This window comes from Culex pipiens, chromosome 3 (assembly GCF_016801865.2).
Source record: "Culex pipiens pallens isolate TS chromosome 3, TS_CPP_V2, whole genome shotgun sequence".
Taxonomy (NCBI): Eukaryota; Metazoa; Arthropoda; class Insecta; order Diptera; family Culicidae; genus Culex; species Culex pipiens.
Genome location: NC_068939.1, coordinates 111,664,069 through 111,676,279, shown reverse-complemented (window position 1 = coordinate 111,676,279; position 12,211 = coordinate 111,664,069). Strand labels below are relative to the sequence as shown.

Here is a 12,211-nt window from a genome sequence, read left to right as displayed (position 1 = left end):
AACCAAACGGTTAATATCCAATTCTAATAGTAGGAATGCCTTTGACGAAGATTTGATAATTTTACGTTTTTGATGAGATTTTCTCGGAATACTTGAATGGGAATAACAGCTGAATTTTCTTAAATGAGCAGTACAGAGATACTCTAGCCAAATTGATAAATTAACCATTCAGCGAAAGAAGACTTTAAACAATGTCTGTACTAAATTTTATGTAAAAAAAAAATGCTGGTATAGCAGAATCACAATCGTTCTTTAAAATAATCGCAAAAGTATTCTATTTCTCATGGGAGGAGAGCTAATTAAATTTTTCTTCATGTACTCCTCTTTTCAACTCGAAAAATTTATTTAAAAAAACAATGAATATAACGTTTACATAACGTTTGGCAAAGTAAAAAAATGGCCCAAATTGCATCAAATTTGACAACTCTCACAAATGACAAATCATTTTACAAAACTTTCAAAAGATATAGAACGTTGATTGTTAACTTCCTACATAAACTTTGATAAATATTTGCATCGGCTTTATCAACATATCATACTTTTGTGGACAGTCTAGTGAGAAAATTCTAGCGTGAAAACTAAGTAGATGCCTGAGTTATAGCTGTGAACTATAACAAAAAAGTGTACGTTAGTATTGAAAAATTATATTCAGTAACATATATTCTATCAGACCATTTATTTTCTTTTTGTCGTGCTGCGTAATTTATGCAACATTCATGTGTTCTGTTTGGTAAGCGGGGAAATACAAAACAGGTAGTTGTTACAGATTGTGATAAGTTTAAAATTAAATAAAGCAATATTTGCACAAATGAATTGTTTGCCTAGCTTGCCAACTAAGCAACCTAAATCATGAAATAACAAAATTAAAGGTTGGCCAAACATTTGAATTGTTAAACATACAAGTAAAAAATTGAATGAGTATTAAACTTTCCGAAAAACTCCCGAATGTAGTCAATGAACGCTACCGTTTGAAGATTGTAAGCAACCGAACGCTTAAGCAAAGCACACGGAAGCTTAGCCAGCAGAAAACGCAGTGAAGCTTATCTTGTGCGTTCGCCTCAACACATGGAACGCCAAGCTGGTAGAATCGTTATATACAATGTCAGATGATTAGCAAATTTTAGATTTGGGAACAGCTAAGCAGTAATGTACTGTTTTGCAAATCAGCTTCCCTGTTTATTTTTTTTAATGTTTAGTTTAAAAAAAATATTTAAAGTGAAAATATCGTCATTTGACCCGAGCAGGGGTAAATAACACGGGAATACCAAATTTTGGTATTACTTGGGCAAATAACAGCGACCAAAATGTGCTCTTGGTTGCCCAGTAATAGATGGTAAAATACCATGAAATCATACCAAAATCTTGTATGTGGAAGGGCACAACAATACCAAACCATGTTATTCCAAAGGTAAAATAATACCACAAAATAAAATCATTTCAATACCAACTTGAGATCTTCTGGATTTTTGAACATTGCTTGAATACCAAAACTTGATATTGCCATGGTTTTAATTTTAGGTATTCCCGCGCCCTTGGAAAGTCATATTTTGGTATTCCTGTGATCTTCCACATACAAGATTTTGATATGATTTCATGGTATTTTACCATCTATTACTGGGCAACCAAGAGCACATTTTGGTCGTTGGTATTTGCACAAGTAATACCAAAATTTGGTATTTTCTTACCATTTTTAGTGCAGCAGTTGCAGTTAGTGAAAAAACGGAAATGATCCATATGCAACAGCCAAATCTACTCACCTGATGATTCCATGTTGTTCTTAGTGATATTCTTCACCACACCGAATGCATTTGTCATTGATGCGGCCTGTGCTTGAAGTTCTTGAAGCTTCTGAAAATAAAAACATTGAAAAATAAGTATTATTAAAATGAAACTGGATTGAAATTCACCAAAATTCAATAATCTGTCGATTAACTCGTTTTTCAAAGTATTTGGTTATCCCAACTTAGAGAAATTTCAACGTTTTAAAAAAAATCTTAGTGGGTATATAAAAAAAAATGAAAATCAGCTTTAACATTTTTGGGTTTCAAGTCATTTTAGCGCAAAATTAATTATCTCATTAAAATTCATAAAAAAAATCCCATAGTTTCAGAGGAATTTGATGAAACCTTTCAATACCAAAATAATACCAAAATGTGGCATCCTGACTTAGAAAATTTTCCACAGTTTCAAGTTATTTCTTTAGGGGGTATATCAAAAATAATTGAAATCAAGTTTGAAATTTCCGGTTTTCAATGAAAGCATTCGCTTTGAGACATCATTTTAGCGCAAAATTAATTATTTTGTCGAAATTGGTCAAAATTTTCCCATAGTTTCAGAGGAATTTGATAAAACACTTTAATACCAAAATAATACCAAAATGTGCGATCATGACTTAGAAAATTTTCCACAATTTCAAGTCATTTCTGTAGGGGGTATATCAAAAATGTTTAAAATCAAGTTTGAAATTTCCGGTTTTCAATTAAAGCATTTGCTTTGATACATCATTTTAGCGCAAAATTAATTATTTTGTCAAAATTGGTCAAAATTTTCCCATAGTTTCAGAGGAATTTGATGAAACACTTTAATACCAAAATAATACCAAAATGTGCCATCATGACTTAGAAAATTTTTCAGAATTTCAAGTAATTTCTTTAGGGGGTATATCAAAAATGCTTAAAATCAAGTTTATAATTTCCGGTTTTCAATGAAGGCATTTGCTTTGATACATAATTTTAGCGCAAAATTAATTATTTTGTCAAAATTGGTCAAAATTTTCCCATAGTTTCAGAGGAATTTGATAAAATACTGTAATACCAAAAGAATACCAAAATGTGGTGTTCGACCATTGACAAATGCTGCAATTTTGCAATATCAAAACAATACCTTAAATTGGTATTATACCACATTTTGCTCTTGCATAATCCTTAAGAAAATTTTTAAAGGGTCCAGGAATACCAAAATTTGGTATTGATACCAGAGAAAGGTATTATTACGCATTTCCCTTGTTATTTACCCATGCTCGGGGAGAACAAAACAAAACATTATATTTTTATTAATAATATTTAAAAAGCATTCTTCTGGATAGTCCTTATTACAATCAAATCTTTGCCATATACATAAAATCGATCACAAATGGCAAATTAAAAATATGTTTGCATTGTTATAAGTAAAATGGCCTTTGTTTTAAAACCCAAATGTATGGACAATGTTTGATTCTAACACAAATACCCAATAATAAGTAATCGATGAAAGCTTTGAAAATATCTTGAAATCAATATTAAGAGATGTGGCTGGCCATATCAACTAGCGCAAAGGTCGGGAGGTCGAGCCCTGGAATGGCTTTGTAAGGTTTTAATAATGAGCGTTTGACACATAACATATTAAAAGGGGAGAGTATTAGGCTACTAATGTTTGTTTTTGTTTTTTTTAATATTGGCTAACTTCCATTCTACGCATAATTGTCCTATGTTCAAAACGTTGCTCGCTCCCACGCATTTCCAGTCATAACCACTAGCATCCTATGTCCCTATTCATCTCAGTAAGAAAATGATCCAAAAAAATACTAAGTTGACTTCGTAGCTATCGGCCACTAATACTAGTACCAAACCAACCACTAGTGTCTTCCTTTTAACTACAAGGCCTTGTCGCCCTGGGGTGCTGTGTTTAAGGACGGCACGGAGCGATTATTATCACCCTTATTTATAATCCTCTTTCTATACAAAAGGTAGAAAGGATTGTGTCACGTTCCCCAGAAAACCATTCCCCCGAAAACCATTCCCCAGAAAACCGTTCCCCAGAAAACCATTCCCCCGAATGTACCATTTCCCAGAAAACCATTCCCCAGAAAACCATTCCCCAGAAAAGTTTCTTTCTCGAAAAATCAAAGTAGTTTCAAATATTAGTTTGTTTGAAATTTCTTAGAAAATATAAAAATTAGACAAGGTTATTTTATCCATGCCAAGAAATTTTCCTTTTTTTTGACAACAATTCTTGAGAAAATAACAAAAAATGTTAATTCGGCTTATGACTCGTTCTATTATTCTAAGAAATTTTCCCTTCTTTTTTAGTCATGTTAAATTTGTTATACAAATGCCGAATAAATTGCAGTTTCTTTTTATTTCTTGTTTTCCGTGAATGCTATTTTTATTTTGCAAAGAAGAAAAATGTTTGTTAAAATTAAAATATGATTATGGGTGTCATTGGTATAATTCCATTTGACATATTGGACCTTTGGCATATTGCTCATTTTGCATGATGATTTAAATTTTCTAAATTTGATTTAAGGTGACAAAATTTAATTTATCATTTTTGGAAGAAGAAAACTCTCTTGACTTACAATAGCTGACTAATGTTTCTTTCTTTTAAGGTCTCCTGACACAAGTTGAATTTCACCTTCTTTAAAGAAGGGAAAACTGTCTTGACTTGTGATATCTGCTAACAGAAGTTGAATTTTCGCTTTAAAGTTTTTTTCTTTCTTGTATTCTTTCTTGACTAGTGATAACAAATTTAAAAAGTTGTGTAAGTGGTCAAGTATTTTTTCCCTTACTTAAAGAAGGGAAAATTAAACCCGTGTCAGCAGTTATAATAACAAGGCTATAAATTTTTCCCTTCCTTAAAGAAGGGAAAACTCTCCTCCTCCCTTTTAAAGGTAAAATTCAACTTGTATCAGTCAGTAAAGTTTTCCTTTCTTTAAAGAAGGGAAAACTTTCTAGCCTTGTAATAACTGCTGACACAAGTTAACGTGGTGATTATTGCACTCGAGCGTAATATTTCAATCTTTATTTCTCGCATCACGTTCGAGATTTTTCGATCTAAATATTATGATCATAATTTGTCAATGGTAAGTCAAAAAGTCAAATTAAAAACATTTTCAAAATTCTCAAAAAAAAAAACAAAAAGTTTGGAATTCAAAAATCAAAATTAAGAGAAAAGAAATTTTAAAATTTAAAAAATCAAAGATTATGAATTTTTTTTTTTAGTTTGAAAATTTGAAATTATGGAAATTTTGATTTTTTTTTGAATTTTTCGAAATTTTGGAAATTTAGGTAATTTTGAAAATTTTGTAAATTTTAAAAATTTTGTAAATTTTGAAAATTTTAGAAAATTTGAAAATTTTTGAAATTTTAGAAAATTTTAGAAATTTTGGAAATTTTGGAAATTTTAGAAATTTTGGAAATTTTGGAAATTTTGGAAATTTTGGAAATTTTGGAAATTTTGGAAATTTTGGAAATTTTGGAAATTTTGGAAATTTTGGAAATTTTGGAAATTTTGGAAATTTTGGAAATTTTGGAAATTTTGGAAATTTTGGAAATTTTGAAAATTTTGGAAATTTTGGAAAATTTTGAAAACATTCAGAAATTTTGAAAATTTTGGATTTTTTTTAATTTTGGAAATAATTATAATCACCACGATAAATATTTCTGGGGAACGGTACATTCTGGGGAATGGTTTTCTGGGGAACGGTTCATTCTGGGGAATTGATTTCTGGGGAATGGTATTCGGGGGAATGGTTTTCTGGGGAACGTGACACAATCGTAGAAAGATATGAAATTTTTCTTAAAGATGATGTATCCTTAAAAGAAAAAAACTAGGTGGGACAATTATGCATAGAAGGGCAAGGATTAGACAAACAGACTTGATGTTTTTTTTTTATGAATGTCCGAACAAACTACATAAATTACATGCGTGAAACGGCAGTATACATTGTGTCAAACTATCAAATACACAAAAAGTAAGAACACCGAGACAAAACAAAATCACAACAATCGGTGTAATCGTGCCATAGTATTTGGATCGCTTAGGGATGTTAAGCTAATCGTTTACATTGCTAATCAAATCATAACACCTTCTTATTAGGTATTATTCCACTTGCTTTACATATTACAGCCCTAATCCCCGTTGGTCGGTCAACCAGCAGGGTAAGTTCATTCACATCGCACCCGCCCGTCAGCTGGCCGGAAAGAATCGTGACCTGCTCAACGAGAGTTACTCATTCATTCAGAAAAAAAAACCCAACACCAAACAGCTGCGACCTCCACCCTGAACCTCAACGCTGCGGTGCCGGTAGTTGTGTTAGAAGTTGCGGTGGTTGAGGTAGCGTTCTAATCCAGGTCAATAGCATTTCGATTGACTAAGAACCGCAAAGTCATTGGCATGGTATAGCGGACTCGGTTCCATTCATGCGCGAACCCACAGAACAGCTTAGAAGTTATGACACTCGTAACTGCGAGGTGGTTGCTCTCGGCAAGATCTCCTGCTAATTGCCTTTAGCATAAGGGTCTGTTTTCTAGAAACCGTCGCCGTTAGATAATACACACTCCTGGGCCTGCATGTAACCGCAGCTGCTTTTCAATTTTGCGTTTTAAAGTGGAGCAATTCTCTGGGAAATCAATGAGTGAGTACTTTAGTCTAAGTGTTCCATTTGGTTGAAACTGGTGCATACTTGTCAGTTGATCGAAGAATTCACCAGAGCGTCCAATTTCTGGTTAAAGTCGAATTGCTGGAGAACTGCACAGTGTGAACCTTGCAGTCCAGCAGCTGTCCGCGAGCCCATATGCTCGATTACGATCGAACATTAGCGCGCACTGAGCGCAAAACTAAGGTAAACATTGGCCAGAGGAGCCGAGTCTAATGGTGGCGATCGTTTGCGTGTACCTAGGCTGTTATTAAACAGAGGCAGTGCAGCGGGCTCACAAGTCGGTCATCGCAGCTGAAGATTGTTGACTATCCTCGGCGTTGGCCAAAAGCTGCTGCACAGCCTCACTCAATAGAGGCCCCCCTTTTTGTGGAATTCCTCGTTGTTGAGGGGCATGAAGCATTTGCTTTGGTGTGACGCGAGATATAATCCTCGACCAAAAGGAAAAGCTTTCAACGCGAAATTATTGACAGCTAAACAATCGCAACATTATCGATGATCTGATACGGAACCATCACATTTGAGGTTAAGTGTTCCGATAATCGCACAATTGTTGTTCACAGGTTACGCAACTCTTTATACAAAATTGGGGTCAGAAATTATAGCCGAAACCATTAATCAAAAAGGCAAAAGGCTAAAACACTATGAATTATTTGATCTTTGCGAATAATCCAAAAACTAAACAAGTATTAAACGTGCAAAATGCACCACCACCAAGAAACGGCAGTTATTTGCATATATATTAGCAAAACCATCATTACGACTGAGGTTAATTTCTCCAAATTGTACCCACGTAACTCTCTCGTATTGCCGGCACCGCGGAAACCTAACCCAACTATGCCACGGCAGGTCGGACGGACGTTAAACAATTGTTTCATAACCAATGCGGATCATCATCGTGAACCACAACAAACAAACAAAACTCAAGACGAGACGACGACGTGCGTGTGTACGTGCGCGCCGAACCAAGAGTACGCGCTCAAGTCTCAATGTCACTTTTGCGCAGGCACCAAACCACACCTACTGCAAAGTAAACTGCTCGCGATCTGTCAGCCATGAACCGAACCACTCAATTGTGCGAGACTTGATAAACGTGCACGCACGCACGTGCGCGATACTCATGGTAGGGTAAGGGATCGTCGATACACACCACTAAGCATTCGATTCATCCACGCGAAATTCGCACCATATTAAAAAAAATCACACGACAAACAAACAACAGAGTTTCATAATAATTTATTTTTTTATGAAATAACAAAGGAAATATTTGAGAACAAAAATTAAACTCATTATATGTTACGCGAAAATCACAAACTTATTAAAAATGTTGTATTCAATAAATACAATTTTTAATCCAGAATAGCCTCACGAGGCCGAATGAAGTAAACCAGAGCAAAAGCCATAACAATAATTTTGACAAAATAAGAAATTAAAAAAATATAAATTTAAATATTTTGAAATTTTAAAAATACATAAAATTTAAACTCAAAAATAAAAAAAAAAACTATTTTTTTTAACTAAGTTTTAAAAATGTATAAAAAATCAAATTATTCGCTCTACAGCATTGCCTTGGCGTTCTCGATTACGAGATTCCTACTCGAAACTAGGTGTCCGAAGGCTTGATTGTTGAGGCAATTGCAAACCTCTTTTTACACCTTAGCTTCCATCCACCCCGGGATTCGAACTGACGACCTTTGGATTGTTAGTCCAACCGCCTACCAGCGACTCCATCGAGACAGGTCCCAGGGAGACGAATCCTACACCTGTACTGAGCTATCGACTTAACCTTTTAGGTTAGTCCGGGGCCAACAATTGCCACCGGGACCGTCTGGGATCGAACCCAGGCCGACTGGATGAGAGGTAACCACGCTTACCCCTACACCACGGGTCCCGGTGAAAAATTTATAAATTTAAAGATTTGATTATTTAGATGCAGTTCGTACTCGATGATGATGAGAATTTAATAATTCAGCAGTTTTTCATTTTTTAAAGGTCCAGAATTTAAGAATTCTGCCTTTTTTAAAGGTTCGGAATTTGAGAATTCAAGAATTTAAAATAAGAAAAAAAATGAATTTAAGAATTTAAAATAAAAAAGAATATGAATTTAAAATTAGAAAAAAAATAAAAATTTATGAATTGAAGATTGTAAACATTCAAGAATGATAGAATTTAATAATAAAAGAATTTGAAAGTCTACAAAATTCACAATTAAAGAATTTATATGTGTATGTTCCATTGTTTTTTTTTTTATTTTCGATAGTTTTTTTTACCTGTTTGACTTTTTAAATTCTTGATTTTTTTGAATTTTGAAGGCAAAAAAAAATTGAATTTGCGAGCAACGGTTTTTACATTTGAATGTGTTTAAAGATGCATTATACACCTGTCCAGTTGTTTTGCCATAATTAGTTTCCAAAATACCTAAGTTTTGACGAAAATTTATTTTTTTGCCAAAAATAAAGTTTTTGCGGTGCTGTACATTGGAATTTCATAAAAATTCAAAATATTTTAAATCCATCCCAAACATGCTAAATATGATTATCAATGCAGAAAAATGCGTTTTAGATTGTTTTCAGTTGATTTGACTTTTATTTTCATTAAAATTTTGAAGTTTTTTGAAAAAAAAAAATGTCTTGATTTGTTGGACCAATTTTGAAGGGGGGGCGACATAAACTTTGAAAAATATTTGCAACGGCCTAAACTACTTTAAAAATGAAAAAAAAGTTTTGATTTTTGAATTTCAGAATTTTTAATTTTTGAATGTTGAAGTTTTCATTTTTGATAATTCGATATTTTTATTTTTTCCTCAAGAATGTTTGAATGAAAAATATATACGGGTTGAATCCAATCTAAAATCGAAGGCGGAAAGCAAGCTTCTGTTACGTTTAATAAAGCTCATATTTGGGAATTGACCACAGTATAAGAGTATACTATCGGAACATGCCCTAAGAATCATTATTGTCATTCAAATGGCTATCTCTTCGGGAAACACAAACATTTTCCGAAGAACATTCAATTTTGTTTCATTAACAACTTCTGAGAAATCGAAGTTTTTGTACTAAAAAAATAAATAAATTATCGTAAATAATGTTTTTCTTTATAACTTGAAAGTAATTCTATCTCTCTCAATCAAATATATGGGTAATTCTCCGCCAACTCACACAGCAGTTGCCCCGACCCTTCTTCGATTTGCGTGAAACTTTGTCCTAAGGGGTAACTTTTGTCCCTGATCACGAATCCGAGGTCCGTTTTTTGATATCTCGTGACGGAGGGGCGGTACGACCCCTTCCATTTTTTAACATGCGAAAAAAGAGGTGTTTTTCAATATTTTGCAGCCTGAAACGGTGATGAGATAGAAATTTGGTGTCAAAGGGATATGGTATGTCAAAGGTATGTAAAATTAGACGCCCGATTTGGTGGCGTACTCAGAATTCCGAAAAAACGTATTTTCATCGAAAAAAAACACTAAAAAAGTTTTAAAAATTCTCCCATTTTCCGTTACTCGACTGTAAAAATTTTTGGAACATATAATTTTATGGGAAATTAAATGTACTTTTCGAATCTACATTGACCCAGAAGGGTCATTTTTTCATTTAGAACAAAAATTTTCATTTTAAAATTTCGTGTTTTTTCTTACTTTACAGGGTTATTTTTTTAGAGTAAAACAATGTTCTACAAAGTTGTAGAACAGACAATTACAAAAATTTTGATATGTAGACATAAGGGGTTTGCTTATAAACATCACGAGTTATCGCGATTTTACGAAAAAAAAAGTTTTGAAAAAGTTGGTCGTCATCGATCATGGCCGTTCATGGTCACCCGCGACAGTACGGACGACGAAACAAAGAGAAACGCATAAATAACTTTTTCAAAACTTCTTTTTTTTTTAGCCAGCAGATCCGCGCCAAATCCGCGCCGTCCGTAATAACCCTGTAATGTATTTTTTGTTAGGGTGTTACTTTTCTTTGATGAGCGATAAATCATTTGTTTCTGAAACAAAACTTGATCTTCAAATTTACAAGAACTTGTAGTTGAGAACTATTCAAGTGCTCTTCGTTATTGCGTAAATGACAATCCTAAATAGAGCAGTTTTTATTCAATCGTCACAAGTAAACTCATTAAACCAAACAGCTAACTGGGGCAAATTGTCTGGACTCCATTGACTAACCGCTGCACTTGAAGTACAAGCTTTTGGACACGCTCATTACAGGCGTACCGATTTTGAAATCGATTATCGGTCGTGTACGCCCCCGTACACACGCGCGATATGTTGAATCATTTAAACGCATTAATTGTTGCACATGTTGTATTGATTTGCGTTCGACCGGCTTCGAACAACCGCTCAAAAAAGTTATACAAAACATACCGCCTCGACTGCTCGGTACTAGAGAAGTAAATAAAAAAGCTAATCCAAGTCCTTAAGTACAATTTAAAATCCATTCACACCTGCTGCGCGGCCGGCGTGTTACGACTTCTGCTACTTCACAATGGTACACAAACATAATTGCTCAAAACAGAGGTGTGCTCTTCTTGCTGTTCAGCAAAGCGGGTGGGTGAGCCCATTAATTTAGCATGGCAGCGCTGCACATGACGAAGTGTAGCAATATGCAAAATATAACAATTCCAAGACTTCCAAAACCGATCCATGACGTGTTTCTGGTAACCGCGGGTTTGGCGTACGTGCCTTCGGTCATGCCCGCTCGGTTGTCATTCACCACAAGCTGACAACGACAATTTCGGTCTGCGCGGTGACAAACCGCGAGTTTATGTTACGAAAAGGACGCACAAAGAGGGAGGAAAACCCAATGACTTACTTTCTTACCTAACAACTGCCGAAAAAAAAATTTCATACAGCAACAACGGAGAGAATCATGTCGCAGCTGGCCGTCGTGTGCCGTTTGCAACATTCCAGCGCCCGAATCAACTGAGCTGAGCGCGCGCAAAGGCGACGAACCCGGGGCGCGTTCACGAATGACAAACGGCAAAGTTGCGAAACTTTTAGGCTCTCAACAGCTGAAAGTGAACGTCTCCGAGTGGTCATCGGATGCACTCAGCACGAGAATCCCACGTAGATGCGGACGACCCATTGCTGCAGTTGGCATCTGCAGTAGATGCACGGTAAAAAAAAACCGTGTTTACGATTTGTACGAATAATTTGAAGTATTTTAATACCAACTACATAAATAACATATCTCCCATCTAATTAAAAATTACATTCAAACATCATGCAACTTTTTAGTATGTGTCTATAGCCGTGGAAGCGTCTAGAGCCAGAGAGACCTCCCGACGACAGGCTCCTCAGTAATATCCGCCGAGGTACTTTACGTACGTAACCTCCCAATAAGCTCAAGTCGGCCCGCCGAAGTAAGTCACTCGCAGTGGCACACTTTCCTCGAAAAAACTGTTTAACTCTGCTCGCGATTGCAGTCTTCGGTGGCTGCTGTACTCAGGAGAGTTTGGCAGAGGCACAGCTAGCGTTGCGCATAGCGAATGCCTAGTCGCGCTGAGTTATGTCATGCGGTCATACCTTTATGAATCTGCGCGCGCGCGAAGCAAGAGCACGTGGAGTATGGGTTGGAGCGTATTAGCGTGTTCAAGTCAGCAGTGATCGCGCGCGCTCCGATTGTTTTGGGTTTAATTTTTGGGAAGATTAGTTTTGGATGAGCTGCAAATTCAACTTTTCAAATTGAAGACAGTCTTAAAATTCTTAAAATGTTTCAAGCAGGGCTGTGGAGTCGGAGTCGGAGTCGGAGCCGGAGTCGGTGGAGTCGGGTCTTTTTGGGGACCTGGAGTCGGAGT

General features: G+C 35.4%; 2 protein-coding genes across 8 annotated transcripts in view; one reads left to right on the top strand and one right to left on the bottom strand.

Annotated features, from left to right (window-relative positions):
• LOC120425934 (flotillin-2) overlaps positions 1–12,211 on the bottom strand; it is a 367,849-nt gene that overhangs the window by 261,302 nt on the left and 94,336 nt on the right. The gene's annotated exons all lie outside the window — the stretch shown is intronic.
• Positions 1–12,211, top strand: part of LOC120425664 (glucose dehydrogenase [FAD, quinone]) — a 148,334-nt gene that overhangs the window by 100,125 nt on the left and 35,998 nt on the right. The gene's annotated exons all lie outside the window — the stretch shown is intronic.